Genomic DNA, 16,973 nt, shown 5'->3' on the forward strand with positions numbered 1-16,973 from the left:
CAGGAACTCACATCCACTTTTACAACCAGAGACTGATGACAGTGTTGATAGTGATTTTTGGAAGGAGACAAGACAGCGATCATTTAGCTGCTCTAACTGTGGAAAAACATTTGCCTGCAAGGCAGCTCTGAAGACACACATGAAATATCACACAGGAGAAAAAGCTTACAGCTGCTCAGTTTGTAAGAAATCTTTTACGCAGAGTTGGAGTTTACAGAAACACATGAGAGTTCACACAGGAGAGAAACCATTCAGCTGCTCTGAGTGTGGTAAAGCTTTCACTGAACGTGGAACCCTGAAGACACACATGATGATTCATTCTGGTGAAAAACCTTTCAGCTGCTCAGTCTGTAAGAAATCTTTGACACACAGTGGAGCTTTAAAGATGCACATGAGAATCCACACAGGAGAAAAACCTTTCAGCTGCTCAGTCTGTAAGAAGTATTTTACACACAGTGGAGCTTTAAAGCTGCACATGAGAATCCACACAGGAGAAAAACCTTTCAGCTGCTCACTCTGTAAGAAATCTTTTACACAGAAAGGAAGTTTACAGAAACACATTACAGTCCACACAGGAGAAAAACGTTTCAGCTGCTAAGTTTGTAAGAAATCTTTTACACAGAGTGGAGATATACAGAAACACATGGCAGTCCACACAGGAGAGAAAAGATTCAGCTGCAGTGTTTGTAATAAAAGATGGAAACAGAAGCTGATGGAGAGGACTGTGGAGGACCAGAACCAGCCAGGAACTCACATCCACTTTTACAACCAGAGACTGGAGACTCTTCTGAACCTGAGACTGATAACAGTGCTGATTGGAAGGAGACCAGAGAACCTCAGTCAGCTTTAAACTCTCTGAAACATGATTCAACATGTAAGAAAACATTCAGTTGCTCTATCTGTGGGAAAAGATTTGGCCGCAGGACACATCTGAAGAGTCACGTGATAACTCACACAGGAGACAAATCTTTCAGCTGCTGTGAGTGTGGTGAAGCTTTCACTGAAAATGGGACACTTGAAGACACACATGAGAACTCATACTGCAGTGTTTGTGACAAAAGATTCAACTGGTGCACCAGACTCAAAACCCATCAGTGCATAGGTCATCAGTCCTCACAGCTTGATCAAAGACAAACTCAACACATGGAAACAGAAGCTGATGGAGAGGACTGTGGAGGACCAGAACCAGCCAGGAACCAGGAGGAGCCAGAGCCTCCCCCACACATTAAAGAGGAACAGGAGGAACTGTGGAGTAGTCAGGAGGGAGAGCAGCTTCTAGGGCTGGAGGAGGCTGATATCACCAAGTTCCCAAGATGAAGCTCAGTCCTCACAGCTTCATCAAAGACAAACTCAACACATGGAAACAGAAGCTGATGCTTCCAGAACCAGCCAGGAACTCACATCCACTTTTACAACCAGAGACTGAAGACCCTACTAGAGACTCTTCTGATCCTGAGACTGATGACAGTGCTGATTGGAAGGAGTTTCAGTCAGCAGTTGAACTGAACAGAGAAAACAACATCTTATACGGGCAACAACATCATTTTTGGGGCTATTTTACAACTTATTGATAGGATTAAATCAACATTGATAAAGTTAATCATGAACTTACTTAACTAAGTTCCTATGGTTCAGTTCAGTTATTAAATGGTTTTGTGAGTACTTAAGTAATAAAAAATAAAACGTTCTCTTTTCACAAAGCAAACATTTTGTGTGGAGTCCCACTGGGGTCAATCATAGGCCCTCTTATTTATATAAACGACCTAGTTTGAACAGGAGACGTCTCTTACATTCTAAAACCAGCCTCTGGAGACTCGACCAGCTGACTTCTCTATTGGCTGTTGAAACTGGAGATATCTCTTACGTTCTAAAATCAGCCTCTGGAGACTCCACCAGCTGACAGCGACACTGGGCTTTCTGTTATTGCACTCTGAGTTATTGTTTTTTTTTCATAGCTGTTATTGCACGTGTGGGGTGCCAATGATGTTCTTAATCGATTCGATTTCAATTCACAAGGTCCAGATTCGATTACAATCAGTTAGGGAAATTTCAGTCCCAATACCAGTTTAGCTTGTATATAAAAGAGATTTTCAGAGAACTTCTGCTGTAAATTATACAAGCAAGAAACAACCCTCAGATATGTGTTTTTTACTTCTATGTCCATGGTGAAAATTAAAATATTAAAAGATACATTTTTCTGGATTTTATTGATTAATATCAGCTGTGGTTAGCCGGCATTAGCTAGTTCTATTACCTGACTCAGCCCGGGGTGTGAAGGACCAAACCTGGAAAGAAAACCTCCGTTTTGTTTGTGTATTCACAGAACTCACTAATCACTATCACTAATATATTTCATTTAATGTTGTTATGTATGTTGTATTTCAACTTATGTACTATTTCAGAGATTATCATTTTTATTAGGGCCCAAGCAGTGAAACTGCAAGGACCCTATTGTTTTTGGTCAGATTATTAGGGCCAGAGCACGAAAGTGCAAGGCCCCAACTGAAAGTGTGAAGGAACCTATTGTTTTTGGTCCGATTATTATTTTTCCCAATTCTTCGTTGCATTTTTAAGGGGGTTAGCATGCACGAAAACTCACAAAAATTTGCACACGTCACAACTGGTGAAAATTGTAAAGTTCTGTAGTGATTGGGCTCGGGCGTTGCCAGTGGGCTCCATAGCGCCCCCTAACGTGCGCCTTAAATTGGACAAAAGTAATAAATTAATATACCAACTTTTGAGGGAACATAGATTCTCATATTCAAGTCCATGGTGCTATTTTTAGAAAAAAAGTACAAAATTAGGATAAATGAAAACTCTCAAGATTTTGCAGCCATGTGCATAATAGTAAACTCTTTCATCTGAATTCACATTTTGGCTTGGGAGTGGTATGGTTGCTCTATAGCTTCCCCTAATTGGTTTTAGCACTTGGACATTTTTGACGGCCTCATTATATACGAAAACTCACAAAAATTGGCGCCCACATAAACACCTGGGAGCTTTGCGAGACTGTACAGCGATTTGGCCCATACCTGTAAGTGGGCTCCATAGCGCCCCCTAATGCATGGAAGGCCTTAACTTGGACATCGTTGCTCCGATCTTCACCAGATTTAATACCCATATTGCTCTAATCATTCCGGACATATTTCCCATTTACCTTCATTAGCTCCGCCCAACCGGAAGGCGGCCATTTTTAATTATACATTTTTCAGGTGTTCTACATTCTTTCACCCTCGTCCTAGGCCGTGATTTCAATCTTCTTGAATCTTTACAGGTAGTATCTGTTGACCCTCATGATGAAAAGTTACCCAGAGAATTTTGATAGTTGAAAAAATGCGCAAGTTACAGCAACTTCCTGTCTAAACAGGAAGTTGCGTTATCTTGGCAACAATTATTTGCTGTTTAAATTTGTTTTAATTAATCAGCAAAATATTGATATATGGGAAACCTACTCTGCCTAACTACTCCTGGGGCGTGAGTCCGATCGGCACGAAAACTGGCATATAGACTCGGAGGACCCTCGTGACAAAAAGTTATCAAAAGAATTTTAAGTTACAGAGGACCAACTTCCTGTAGGGGGCTGTTGAAATAGGAAGTTGCGTATCTTACCAAGATTTATTCTGATTGACACCAAACATGACACAGTTGTTCCGCATAGGGGCTTGAGCAGCCATGCCAAATTTAGAGTGAATCGGCCATTAGATGGCGCTGTTAGAATGTATTTTATTAATTAGCCACATCGCGATATATGGGAAACCCTGGGCCATGAGTCCAATCTGCACGAAAACTTGGATATAGACTCGGTGGACCCTCGTGACTAAAAGTTATCAAAAGAATTTTGATAGCTAAAACAATGCGCGAGTTATGGAGGAACAACTTCCTGTAGGTGGCTGTTAAAACATGAACGGTTGTATCTTGGCAAAAGTTATTCTGATTTACATGAAACTTAGAATGTGTGGTCTACATGTGATGTTGCGTCTGGCAGTATCCCCGACTGCAAGAAGGCGAGGGCCCGTTCATCGCTGCTTGCAGCTTTAATTATGATTTGTTTTCTTCACATTTAATAATGTTGGAACGAGTGGTCTGATTTTATATGATAATAATCGGTCTAATGCAAACATAAACATTAACTTCACCTTTAGACAAACAACAAAAACAGTTGACATCTTACATTTACACTCCAAGATTAAACCTTCTGTCTTCTGTTTGACACTTTAAAAGAAAAAGGGAAACAAACTACCATCATCTTTAATTTGGTTCTTTGTTTTCTCAGAGCTCTGACAATGCATTTAAATATTTGTCTTTCTTCAAACTAGCCTAAATACTTCCGGACCTTTATTTTGAAGCTCAGCAACTAATCTGCACCGGAAGCTATAGTCTTTACTGCGGCAGAAACACGTGTTAGCAGAGTCTCTCTGTTGTGTTGAGAAAGAGTTAAACTGTGTAAAGTCCAGATGCTGAGAGCGTTGGTGGAGCAGCGACTAACTGCGGCTGCTGAAGAGATATTTGGGCTGTTTGAAAGAACGATAGCAGAGTACGAGGAGGAACTTTGTCGTTCAAAAGAGGAGAACGAGCGACAACGGGAGCTGCTGGACGCTGTTTTCAACCCTCAGCTTCGGTTCCACAGAGCAGGTTTGTTCATTAAACCTTCAGTTGATCTTTCTCTCCTTCCTGTCATCTGTTCTCTCAGCAACCATATGACAGGAAGTATATAAATAAGCATTTGTTCATAAGCTCTATTTAAATCTAAGCTCTTTAAAAGGCTTTCGCCAAACCCACCAGACTCCATGTAAATAATCAGTACTTTTATCATCGTAAAACACACTGCATTCAAAGTGGACAGAAACACAATAAAACTACCAAAAGCTGTCTTGGTTCATCTTTCCACTGTTCCAACAATCACCACTCTGGTTTGGTTGAAATAAACTCTTAATTCACACATTTACATGTGGAAATATGCTGGCTCTATACACGCTAAAAGTACAGATTATTTACATGGAGTCTGGTGGGTTTGGTGATGGTGATTTCGGGGCTGTTTTTCGACATAAACAAAGGTTCTTATTTAATAGTTATTCCCTTAGGACTGTATAGGTGATGGTTACATAGTAGTGATGTTCACCTTGGAACACAACAGCGCAGTATTGTAACCACTGAGGTTTTGTGTGTGTGTGTGTGTGTGCGTGCGTTCATATTTCTCTGTGTGTGGTTGTGTTTCTGTGTGTGCTTGCGTGTCTCTCTGTGTGTATGTCTGTCCGTGCGTGTCTCAGTGTGTGTGTCTCTGTATTTATTTAATTGTTTATTTACATAGGGACAGTGCATATTAATGCACATCAGTACAAGTATACAATTTAAATATGCTAGAGTTAGCACCATAACTAATCATCTCTAATCTATCTTCTATCTATTATCCTAGACAGATACATAAAAAACAGTAACAAGCATGCAACACCCTCATAGTTTGAGAGGCAAGACAAACACTAACAACAACAGTCAAGACCAAATACAACACACATGTGACTGTTACACATAGTGAAATGTGTGAGGCAGTTAAAAGTGAGTACAGCTTTGGTTTTCTAAAAGTCAGAATTTTAAATGATAAAATTGATGTATGTGAGACGGTCCCTTATTGTGGGGGGCAGGCTATTCCAATATTTATTTGCCTTTACTGACAAAACAGTTTTTTTAGAGTCTCATTTTCACTCTGGCCACTGAGATAAACAACCTTTCTGGGGGAAACCCTGCAATCTCTAAGCTTTAGCTGACATTAACGTCTGTCTGTGTTTCAGCTTTGCCTCCAGACAACAAAAAGCCAAATTGTTATTAAAGAGAAGCAGCAGGAGTGTAGCTCAAGTGTGGACCAGCAGGAGCCAGAGTGCCCCCCCCCCCACATTAAAGAGGAACAGGAGGAACTGTGGAGCAGTCAGGAGGGAGAGCAGCTTCAAGGACTGGAGGAGGCTGATATCACCAAGTTCCTATTCACTCCTGTCCTTGTGAAGATGATGAAGAGGAAGGTAGGAACAACGTTAACAGGGTTTTTAGGGGAAACAATCTGCAGAAGTGAAAAGCATAAAAAAGTTCAAGAGAACCTGGTTTATTTTATCTTAGGAGTAGGGTTCCTTTCACACTAGTCTCGCATGTCTAGACCTTCCTCCACAGTGCTGCAGAGGAAGGTCTGGTTAGTCCACACAGCATTCCTGGATGGGAGAAAAACGTGCTCTGGTTTATTGGCATTTCTTTAAACCAATCACAATCGCTGAGCGCGGACGGAGCCACGGTGGCGCTGCAAAATAGTCTCTGGAAGGAACTTGTATTGGTGGAACATGTGTATGTTCAAAAGAACATCTATGAAAAATACATCTCTGCCTGCTGTCTGTGTGTGTGTTAGGGCTGTGACAATCACTGCAATACCGGCGGTGATGACATCATCACCGCCATCACTGCATTTAAATTTTTTTTACTTCTTGCTCGCGGAAGTTACAGGAGAATAGATATTGTGTGATATGAAATATAATGAAAGCAGTACTCATTGTGTAGTTATCGTCATCGACTGTCTTCTATTCTACATTCAAGAGTTTATGGAGAGAGAAAAAACAAACTTAAGTTGCTCGTCACTTCAGCTTTGCACATGAGGATGGACAGTCCGTTGAGCTGAGGTGGACGTGGACACATTAACGTTAACGCTGCAGTGTTTACCATTGCACATTAGCCTAGCAGCTAGCGGAGTTTCCTTCTGCTTATAGCTCAATCCTGAGTTTCAGCCTGCATGCACATTTTGTAGCCTAAACAGAGCAGCTTATATTGGTTATATTAGAGAGAGCAACAAGTTAGCAGACTGCTGAGTCGCCCTCTCTGCTCTCTGTCTCCTCAGCTGCTAAGACCGCTGTGCCGCGAAGCGTCTGCCCTCGGCATTGTCGGCAAACTTTTTTCTTTTCTTTTTACTTTATTGACGATAGATCTTTGTGAACTGTCTGTGGAATAGATCAACGGAGAGGAGAGAAAGCAGAGCGGCCGTAAATGACATCAAAACACAGTAAAGACTCTCACATTAAGCTGAAATGGAAACACTGTGCTAAGGGTTAGGCCCATGTTTTTCTGGGGTAACGCCATTCACTTTACCGGCGGTAATGACAACAGATAAAGCCACCGTGTCTTGAGAAGCTCAAGCTTATTTTATTGTTCACTTTTAACTCACTTTACATCATCTTTGCTATCTCTTTTTCCTCTCTCTTTTCCTCACAGCGACACTCATACACTACTCTCTGTTAACACTCGCTCTCCTTGCGCGACCACACGGGCACTGACGTCACTCACTTAAGGCACCCTGCCATTCTCGCTCTGACTTACGCTAGTCTCGTAAGGGGGTAGCGTTAAACCGCCGTACCGTGGTGACGAAGCAACATATCAGAGAAAACCACTATACCGTCACATCCCTACTACGGAGCACTATGAACTTAGTTAAGCAGAGGAGGAGGGTCAACTTTGGATGTTGTGTTTACAAACTGACACAGACAAATCCAACTCATTCTGCCTTTCTGGTGGTGACACCCCCCCACCCTTCTTTCCCTGCACCCTCGGGTTTCAGGTTTTTTGCTCCCTGGCTGGCCTAACATGGCTTCCCCTTGGCTTTTGACCTGGGTTGGAATAGAAGTCTGCAGGTCCAACAGGAGTCTTTAGTTTTTTCCATTCATTAATTGAAGGACTTTGAAGTCTCCTGATTGGCCATCAGTCCAATTATTAAGCAGATCAGGTGTTAGCCAGATAAGACCAATCCTCATTAAATCATTTCTTTATCATCAATGTCATCATAAAATGAGGTTTTTACTGTCAGTTTCTGTCATTGGGTCACTGTAGGCCACTGACTCAGTTTGTCCCTGATGTATAATATTGCTTTTTGTGTCAGTATATGCCAGCTGTCCAGTTGGTACTATGTATCTGTAGATATCCTGAGCTTAGGTATTAGAATCCCAGCGAAAAGTTTGATTGGTGCACCTTACACGTCATTATTTGTCCAAAACTCAGCAGCCCCAATAAAGCTAAAGCAAATATGAGTAACATACAAGAGAATGAGGATGTTTTTAATGAACCCAAATCTTCATTTTGTTTGGAATCTGTTTTTGTGTTCTTTGGGGGGTGCTGTTACTGTTCAGAAATATTATTCTTGGGTAGGATCCAACAATGGTAATGTGTCAAAGTGCAGGCTACTCATTTATTCTAAAGGGACAACTGTGTTGATTCAGCTGCAAAGCTTGTGACAAAAAACACACCAAAAATGTGACCCTGTTTCAACTTTAGCAGCAGCCCAGTCCATATCAGGTCTAATGTCTGCCTTGTGGCCCTTCTCTAGAACTGCAGGGGGGTTGGTACTATCATTCAGCTATTACTTGCTATTAAATCCACCGTTGGTCTGTGTGTGGATTTTGTTTTAAGTTAAAGGCAGGCGGGCTTGTTTATTCGTGTTTGGCAATTAATAACTCACGTAAATATTGTACCTGAATTATTTTTCCGCTTTTGGGGGGGGATTTGATACAGGTTTTGTCCCTTTGATTGTCTGTCGTTGTGCATACAGCCATATTGGTATAGTTAAAGGCAAACAACTGCATGTTACTGTACATGTAGTCTCGCAATGCCAGACCTATCTCCACAGCACTGCAGAGTAAAGTCTGGCTCCTCCACACAGACATTCTGGGATAGGAGAAAAAACGCAATCACAATGGTCTTGGGCGGCGCTAAGCTCTGGACGCAACCACTTTGGCTCTGCTAAATAGTCTCAGGAAGGAACTTGTTTAGGTGGAACATTTTCACCCCGATAGAAGAAACACCATCTGCATGTTGACAGAGAGCAGGGCTCAGCTTTGACACACACACACACACACACACACACACACACACAGAGGTGCAGATGGCGCGAAGTTACTCTAGGATAAATAGGTTTGAAATAATTTTTACAACTGAAATTAAATTTTTTGTTATTACAAAGGGAAAATACCGGGGAAAAAAGTACCGAAAAAAGGTACCGTTAGGTACCTGAACCAAATTTCAGGTATCGGTACCGGTAAAAATGTGAACGTTACCCAACCCTAGCCACATGTAATATAAAATGAAGTTAACTGTTGACACAATACGGTAAAGTGAGCTATTTAAATGAGCTGCATACATGGCTAAACGTCATTAGCTCTTACCAGTGTATCACCCTGTGTAACATTACTTCGTCTGCAGCAATCCTGCCACAATCGGTCCCAAAACATCCCAGTTAGATATAAAATGGCGTAATGTTAAACATATTCTTTGTAAATCTTTACAATTATTCCCCGAAAGAACCAACCAGGCCTGCCTTGTTGAACCATCAAAACGTTTTTTCAAAACTTTCCATTTTCAGCGTGTAGCTCGCTAGCTCAAAGTTTGTTGTTTTTTCCCAAAACGAACTGAGTTTTGCAAGACGAGGAACATCTGGTGATTTTCTGGTAAATGAACTGTCGTTGATTGAGGCTACTGTGAATGTAGGTTGGAGCTCCAGTTAATGACTTTTGTGGCTTACATTTCAGTAGTTATTTCAGTTTTAATGCAGGAGATACTTCACACTCTGAAGTCCTATGGATTGGTCACCTCATCAGCCCTTGCATTTTCTCCAATCAAACAGAACATTTTAATATAGTAAAACATGGTAACCTATAACTCACTCCCACCTCCCATTAGTTATTCCAACCCTTGTATCATTATCTCTGCATGTTTCCCCCTTGGGTCTATCAAAGGAGCCCTCAGCAGACGTCAAGCTGGCCACCGTAGCAGGAAAGAAGGGCAACGAGGCCGAGGAGGAGGAGCAGCCTGCAGCACCTCCTGCAGCTGCAGCAGCAGTGAAGGAGGAGGAAGAGGAGGAGTATGTGGTGGAGAAGGTTTTGGACCGCAGAGTGGTGAAGGGAAGAGTAGAGTTTCTGCTGAAATGGAAAGGGGTTCTCAGAGTAAGTATGAGTCTATAATATTAATACTTGGTGTTCTTGGTCCTTATATATATATATATATATATATATATATATATATATATATACAGTATAAATTTCAGCATTGTATCATGCCCTCAAAGTTGAAGGTTTGGTATTTTGACACTAACCTTACAAAATGGCAATATAAAAAAGGAATAATACGAATTACCATTTAGAGTGAGAATGTATTGCCTAAAAACAAAGCCTGAGGAGATTTTCTTCTGTCTGCACTCACCTTTCCAGTGAGGATAACACATGGGAGCCGCAAGACAACCTGGACTGCCCCAACCTTATCGCCGAGTACATGAAGAAACACAAGGAGAAGGAGGAGAAAAAGAAGGAGGGCAAGAGGAAAGTTGTCAGTGAGGCCTCGGGAGACTCAGAGGAGCGAGGGAGCAAGAGGAAGAAGGAGGAGGTGAGTGAAGGAAAGAGGTTACTCCAGACTGAAGAGTCCCAGAAATCTAATCTCAATATTAATGAATGCACACAGAGGGTTTAACACATGTCTTTTAGGATTTATATATAAAGGACTCTTGACATTGCAATATGCACATGCATATACATACATGCAAAATAGTAGGGGTGCAATGGATCACCAAACTCACGGTTCGGTTTGGATCACGGTTTTTGAGTCACAGATCGGATACATTTTTTCGGATCAGCACAAAAAAGGGAGGAATTTAAATCGTCTATTAAAAATGTAATAATAACATAACAATAATAACTTATTTCACCTGTAAATTGCTGTTAAGCGACAAAAACAGATGAGAAAAGGATATTTTACAATACCTTTGAATGCACCACAAGGTTTACCTGTTTCAAGTTAATGCAAAATTTACGATATATTGTGCAGCCCTAGCTACAACTGTTCATTTGTGTAAATGATTAGTAGCCTAACTCCTTGAATGGTATGATTATGACGGTTTCAGTTCAGAGCAGTGGTCAGTAAATGATTATTTTTAGGATGCTTACACATTCTATGAGCATCAAGGCGTGGCAGCAAATTCAACTCATGTTTAGTACATGTTAACTCAAAGATTCGTGGAAAAAATATTAGGGCTGCAACTAACAATTATTTTAATCGATTAATCTGTCGATTATTTTTTCGATTAATCGATGAATCGGATAAAAAAAAACTCAATACATACTTACATACATACTTGTTGTTTTAGTTAATAGTTGTGTAAAGGTAAGTAACCCAAAAAGCAGATACAGACAACACACACACACACACACACACACACACACACACACACACACGTTCACTTGAAGCTTATTCATTAAATTATTACCATCATTGTAGTAAGTGCAAGTTAAGTTCATTTGTACACCACATTTAAACACAGCTTAAGATGACCAAGTGCTATAAAAGAACTTTAAAATGAAATTAAAAAGTACAACACACACAAATATATTTGTCAACAATACCTGATATGGGACAAAGCACAGAATATATACATGATAACAGATTGAAAAATGAATGGGCCAAAAAAGGCCAGTGAATAAAAAGGTGTCTTTAGTCTGGCCTGCTTTACTACTGTTATTACCGAGCTAACGCTAGCTTGTCATGCTAGTCAAGCTGGATAAGGAGTAAACACCACACCAGCACCAGAAGAGGGACGTTACGTTCCTCACTTCAAAATGGAACAAAAGTAGGATTCTGTAGTGACTTTACCCTGCTGTTGAACTCCCGTCCTCCTCATCAAGGACTCCAACATGTTTACGTTTTAGGTGCTGAATCATCACCGTGGTGCGCCTGTTGCTCATCTTGCAATTAACACGTTTTTGATTTCTGTAGTGTGAAATGCTCCCACACCTTGGATGACTGAGGTCGTCCTGATTTCTCAGCCTCCGCCGTGTGTTTCAGAACAACGTTACGGGTCTCTCCGGTCTCTCTCCGTATTTCCTCTACCCCCGCTCTGCTCTTTTTTCTTTTCTTTCACTCTGCTCTGAGCTGCTCCGCTCTGCGCTCAACTCAATTTATTTTTTTTATCTCCACGACTGAGTGGCGTATTGATACAACGAATCGATAATGAAATTCAGTGAAAAAATTTTAATAATCAAATTTTATAGGTTTTATCGATTCGTTGTTGCAGGCCTAAAAAATATAAACCATTAATAGTTGGCCATTAATCGGCGCACAAAGTCCTTGAAATCCATTCTGCAGTAAGCATCATATAGCTATCGCAAAAAGAAAACAAGGCAGTTTAATTAATTTTGGTTTTACTAAAAGTGATTTGTGTAGTGATGACGTTAAAAGCACGACAGTGGCACAATTTCTTGCTAAAGAGATCAATCATCAGCCTAAAAATGTTTTATAATGTTGTATTGTTTATGTGGTCCACTTTTGCACACTACCTTGTAGAATATCTTTGCTTTTTGGCACCAAACCCTATGCTATAATACCAGAAATGTGAGGTTTATGGACAAAACACAGAATTTGACCTTTTCTGAATTTGACCCTTTGATTAGGGTCACTAAAACCTTCAAGAAAAAATGGAGACATGTTTTTTTACTGTTAAGAACCCCTAGAACCAAGATATAATACTCTCCAAAAATTAACATGTGAAACCCACAAGCCCCCAAATTAGACACATAGGCCCCCCTACTAGCTCCTCTGTGTGTACTGTAAAAAAATACACCGTTGTATATACTATGTTTTTACTTAATTCAATGTCTAGTACAGTTCAAAGTGTTTAAAAAGTGCAATCCACATGTTTACATAAGTTTATTACAGTAAATAATAATGAAATAATCTAAATACTACTAAGTGTGGTAAAGCCACATATTTGTTTTCATATTTCTGCAATCTACACTTTAGTTTGTGTGATTTGTTTCTGACTTTCATATGAATGTTTCCACCAGGCTTGGTCAGTGCTCAGTATACTACTGGGACTGAAGGAGTTAAATAAAAGATGTCATTCATATAAATTCATGCATCACCTCATTTCATCATCACATCCAGGCCTGGCCTCCAGGAAAGAACAGTTTGTTTAATCTATCTAATCTTGTGTTGTTCATACTATACAATGATTTATTACTTGTCTTTGTTGAATAATATAGAAGACAAAGAGCTTAAAAACATAATCGCATATTAAATCGCAATCGCAATATTGGTGAAAAAAGAGATTATTTTTCAAAATGGTTCAGCCCTACCCTAAATGACAGCAAACTCAGTAAAGACTACTGTTGCTGTCAATGGGCTTATCTGCTAACAATGGTTACTTCGTAACAATCCAGCAAATACACGGTACCCTAGGGTGCCGTTACCTGAAACAGATGATTTAACGTCACTGTCATTTTACACACAGTTTTGCAACAAAACTAAATGCTGAGGGAAGCTTACTACGTTTTTAATGTTGGTTTTGAGGGGTATGCATCCCCACTAACTTGGAAAGAGTTTTAAAAAGTAACATTAATACAGCGTCTCCTGCAGTGGGGCGTCAGAGGAAGAGGGACCACAGCGTTCGCTAACGTTAGCTTCTTGTCTCATCTGGGGTCTGATAAACAGTAAATTCATCAAAGTCAGTGTGCCCAATGCTATTTTCCGATAAACAGTAGCTGTGAGTGCGGTTTTCATGTTCCAGTTGTTCAGCCTCAGAGGGGAGAGAGCGCGGCTGACTGTTCACCTGAGATCAGTAGAGCAGACTGCTCTGCAGAGCCGTGTATAATTCCAACTTTATGACATTTCATAAACAGCTGATGGAGCGGCGGTGCGCCGCTGCTACATGCATAGAGCGGAAACCCTGCATGCGCACGTGTGAAGCTGATGTTGCACGATATTAGTCATTCGGCGCCCGAGTGCATTTGACCGGCATAAAATCGGCATATGTCAGACTGACCGGGCCGATCACGTGAAAATCGGTTGGTCAAAAATTGGTTCATCTCTAGTGGTCAGTAAATGTATATTTTTAGGCTGCTTACGCATTCAGGTGGTCCGCAATCGTCTGCCAAGCTTTCTCTTGCTGTTTCATTACAGTGTTACAGTTGTTTCATTACAACTTGCCTGAAAGATTTTGAATATTTCGGAACTTACCAAAGTTATGAAGAGTACATTTGCTTCCATAATAACATGTCTGCAACCGGCACATATTTTCCTTCCTTCCATTTTGTCATAAATTATTGTATGAAGAGTTAAAATTGTGAGTGAGAGCAAGCACAGGGATTTAAAGAAGGTTGTTCACTAACTCTCTCGCTCTTTGTTTGTCTGTTGCTATAGAAACAGAGAGGAGGAGAGGGACCCAAACGTCACCACTGTCAACACTGTGACAAATCCTTCACATCATCTGGATATTTAAAGATTCATCAGAGAGTTCACACTGGAGAGAATCTACACAGCTGTGATCAATGTGGGGCAGCTTTCACACTACAGAGTACCCTAAAAAGACATCAACGCATTCACACTGGAGAGAAGCCGTACAGCTGTGATCAATGTGGGGCAGCTTTCACACTACAGAGTACCCTAAAAAGACATCAACGCATTCACACTGGAGTGAAGCCGTACAGCTGTGATCAATGTGGGGCAGCTTTCACACAACAGAGTACCCTAAAAATCCATCAACGTATTCACACTGGAGAGAAGCCGTACAGCTGTGATCAATGTGAAGTAGCTTTCACACGACAGAGTACCCTAAAAATCCATCAACGCATTCACACTGGAGAGAAGCCGTACTGCTGTGAACAATGTGGGAAAACTTTTTCTGAGAGTGGTAGCCTTGAAAAACACCGACGTGTTCACACTGGAGAGAAGCCGTACTGGTGTGAACAATGTGGCAAAACCTTTTCTGAGAGTGGTAACCTTATAAAACACCAGCGCATTCACACTGCCTTGTGAACATGTTTTCAGAGCCAAGCTGTTTCCTCCTGCATGTATGTTATTGTGGCTACAAATACATACAGTGGGGCAAAAAAGTATTTAGTCAGCCACCAATTGTGCAAGTTCTCCCACTTAAAAAGATGAGAGAGACCTGTAATTTTCATCATAGGTACACTTCAACTATGAGAGACAAAATGAGAAAAAAAATCCAGAAAATCACATTGTAGGATTTTTAATGAATTTATTTGCAAATTATGGTGGAAAATAAGTATTTGGTCAATAACAAAAGTTCATCTCAATACTTTGTTATATACCCTTTGTTGGCAATGACAGAGGTCAAACGTTTTCTGTAAGTCTTCACAAGGTTTTCACACACTGTTACAGGTTTTTTGGCCCATTCCTCCATGCAGATCTCCTCTAGAGCAGTGATGTTTTGGGGCTGTCGCTGGGCAACACGGACTTTCAACTCCCTCCAAAGATTTTCTATGGGGTTGAGATCTGGAGACTGGCTAGGCCACTCCAGGACCTTGAAATGCTTCTTACGAAGCCACTCCTTCGTTGCCCGGGCGGTGCGTTTGGGATCATTGTCATGCTGAAAGACCCAGCCACGTTTCATCTTCAATGCCCTTGCTGATGGAAGGAGGTTTTCACTCAAAATCTCACGATACATGGCCCCATTCATTCTTTCCTTTACACGGATCAGTAGGTCACAGTAGGTATGGTGTTCTTTGGATGCAACTCAGCATTCTTTCCCCTCCAAACACGGCGAGTTGAGTTTTGACCAAAAAGTTCTATTTTGGTTTCATCTGACCATATGACATTCTCCCAATCCTCTTCTGGATCATCCAAATGCTCTCTAGCAAACTCCAGACGGGCCTGGACATGTACTGGCTTAAGCAGGGGGACACGTCTGGCACTGCAGGATTTGAGTCCCTGGCGGCGTAGTGTGTTCCTGATGGTAGCCTTTGTTACTTTGGTCCCAGCTCTATGCAGGTCATTCACTAGGTCCCCCCGTGTGGTTCTGAGATTTTTGCTCACCGTTCTTGTGATCATTTTGACCCCACGGGGTGAGATCTTGCGTGGAGCCCCGGATCGAGGGAGATTATTAGTGGTCTTGTATGTCTTCCATTTTCTTATAATTTCTCCCACAGTTGATTTCTTCACACCAAGCTGCTTACCTATTGCAGATTCAGTCTTCCCAGCCTGGTGCAGGTCTACAATTTTGTTTCTGGTGTCCTTTGACAGCTCTTTGGTCTTGGCCATAGTGGAGTTTGGAGTGTGACTGTTTGAGGATGTGGACAGGTGTCTTTTATACTGATAACAAGTTCAAACAGGTGCCATTAATACAGGTAACGAGTGGAGGACAGAGGAGCCTCTTAAAGAAGAAGTTACAGGTCTGTGAGAGCCAGAAATCTTGCTTGTTTGAAGGTGACCAAATACTTATTTTCCAGAGGAATTTGCAAATAAATTCATTTAAAATCCTACAATGTGATTTTTTTTTTTCTTCTTCTCATTTTGTCTCTCATAGTTGAAGTGTACCAATGATGGAAATTACAGGCCTCTCTCATCTTTTTAAGTGGGAGAACTTGCACAATTGGTGGCTGACTAAATACTTTTTTGCCCCACTGTATTACGCTCCTTTCCTTTGAAGGGTTAGTCCTTTTAGAAGTGGGTCAAATGCTGTTTCTCCTGATACTGTTTTAATGATTACTTACTGAGAATATTTTTTTTAATGATTATTTTTCTGCTGCTCATTAACATTTTTCAGGGGCTTCGGATGCCATATTGTGCAGCCTAGCTGTTACACTGTTGTCTTATTTGTGTTTAATGAATAAGTAAAGGAAACTAGAGTTTGCAATTTCTGAAAACTGTGTGTATGTTGGATGCTAAAAGGCTGATGCTACAATGCATTGCTGGCTTGAATGTCATGGATGGATGGATGGATGGATGAATAGATAGATAAACTCACTTACATTGCCACATGTCGTTCCTGGTGAAAATTGCAAATTCCTGCAGTGGTCACCCCTAAAATCCCCTAATACACACCATGGTTCGGATAAAGGTTCTTTAGAAAAATATCTATTTACATATTAAACAAATTAGACTAAAAGATGATACAAATGAAAATATTGCAACACTATGCAGCATAAGACACAATTTCAGGGTAGTTATTAGGGGCG

At 40.9% G+C, this 16,973-nt stretch overlaps 2 pseudogenes across 1 annotated transcript; both read left to right on the top strand.

Annotated features, from left to right (window-relative positions):
* The first annotated feature begins 47 nt into the window (after positions 1 to 47).
* On the top strand, positions 48 to 2,202 carry LOC144514573 (uncharacterized; annotated as a pseudogene).
* A 2,193-nt stretch (positions 2,203 to 4,395) lies between these two features.
* LOC144514572 (uncharacterized) lies at positions 4,396 to 16,962 on the top strand (annotated as a pseudogene). The gene is made up of 5 exons (XR_013501474.1): positions 4,396 to 4,632; positions 5,787 to 6,011; positions 9,750 to 9,956; positions 10,221 to 10,392; positions 14,197 to 16,962. The product of XR_013501474.1 is annotated as an uncharacterized LOC144514572 (transcript).
* Positions 16,963 to 16,973: the final 11 nt, after the last annotated feature.

This window comes from Sander vitreus, unplaced genomic scaffold (assembly GCF_031162955.1).
Source record: "Sander vitreus isolate 19-12246 unplaced genomic scaffold, sanVit1 ctg617_0, whole genome shotgun sequence".
Classification (NCBI taxonomy): domain Eukaryota; kingdom Metazoa; phylum Chordata; class Actinopteri; order Perciformes; family Percidae; genus Sander; species Sander vitreus.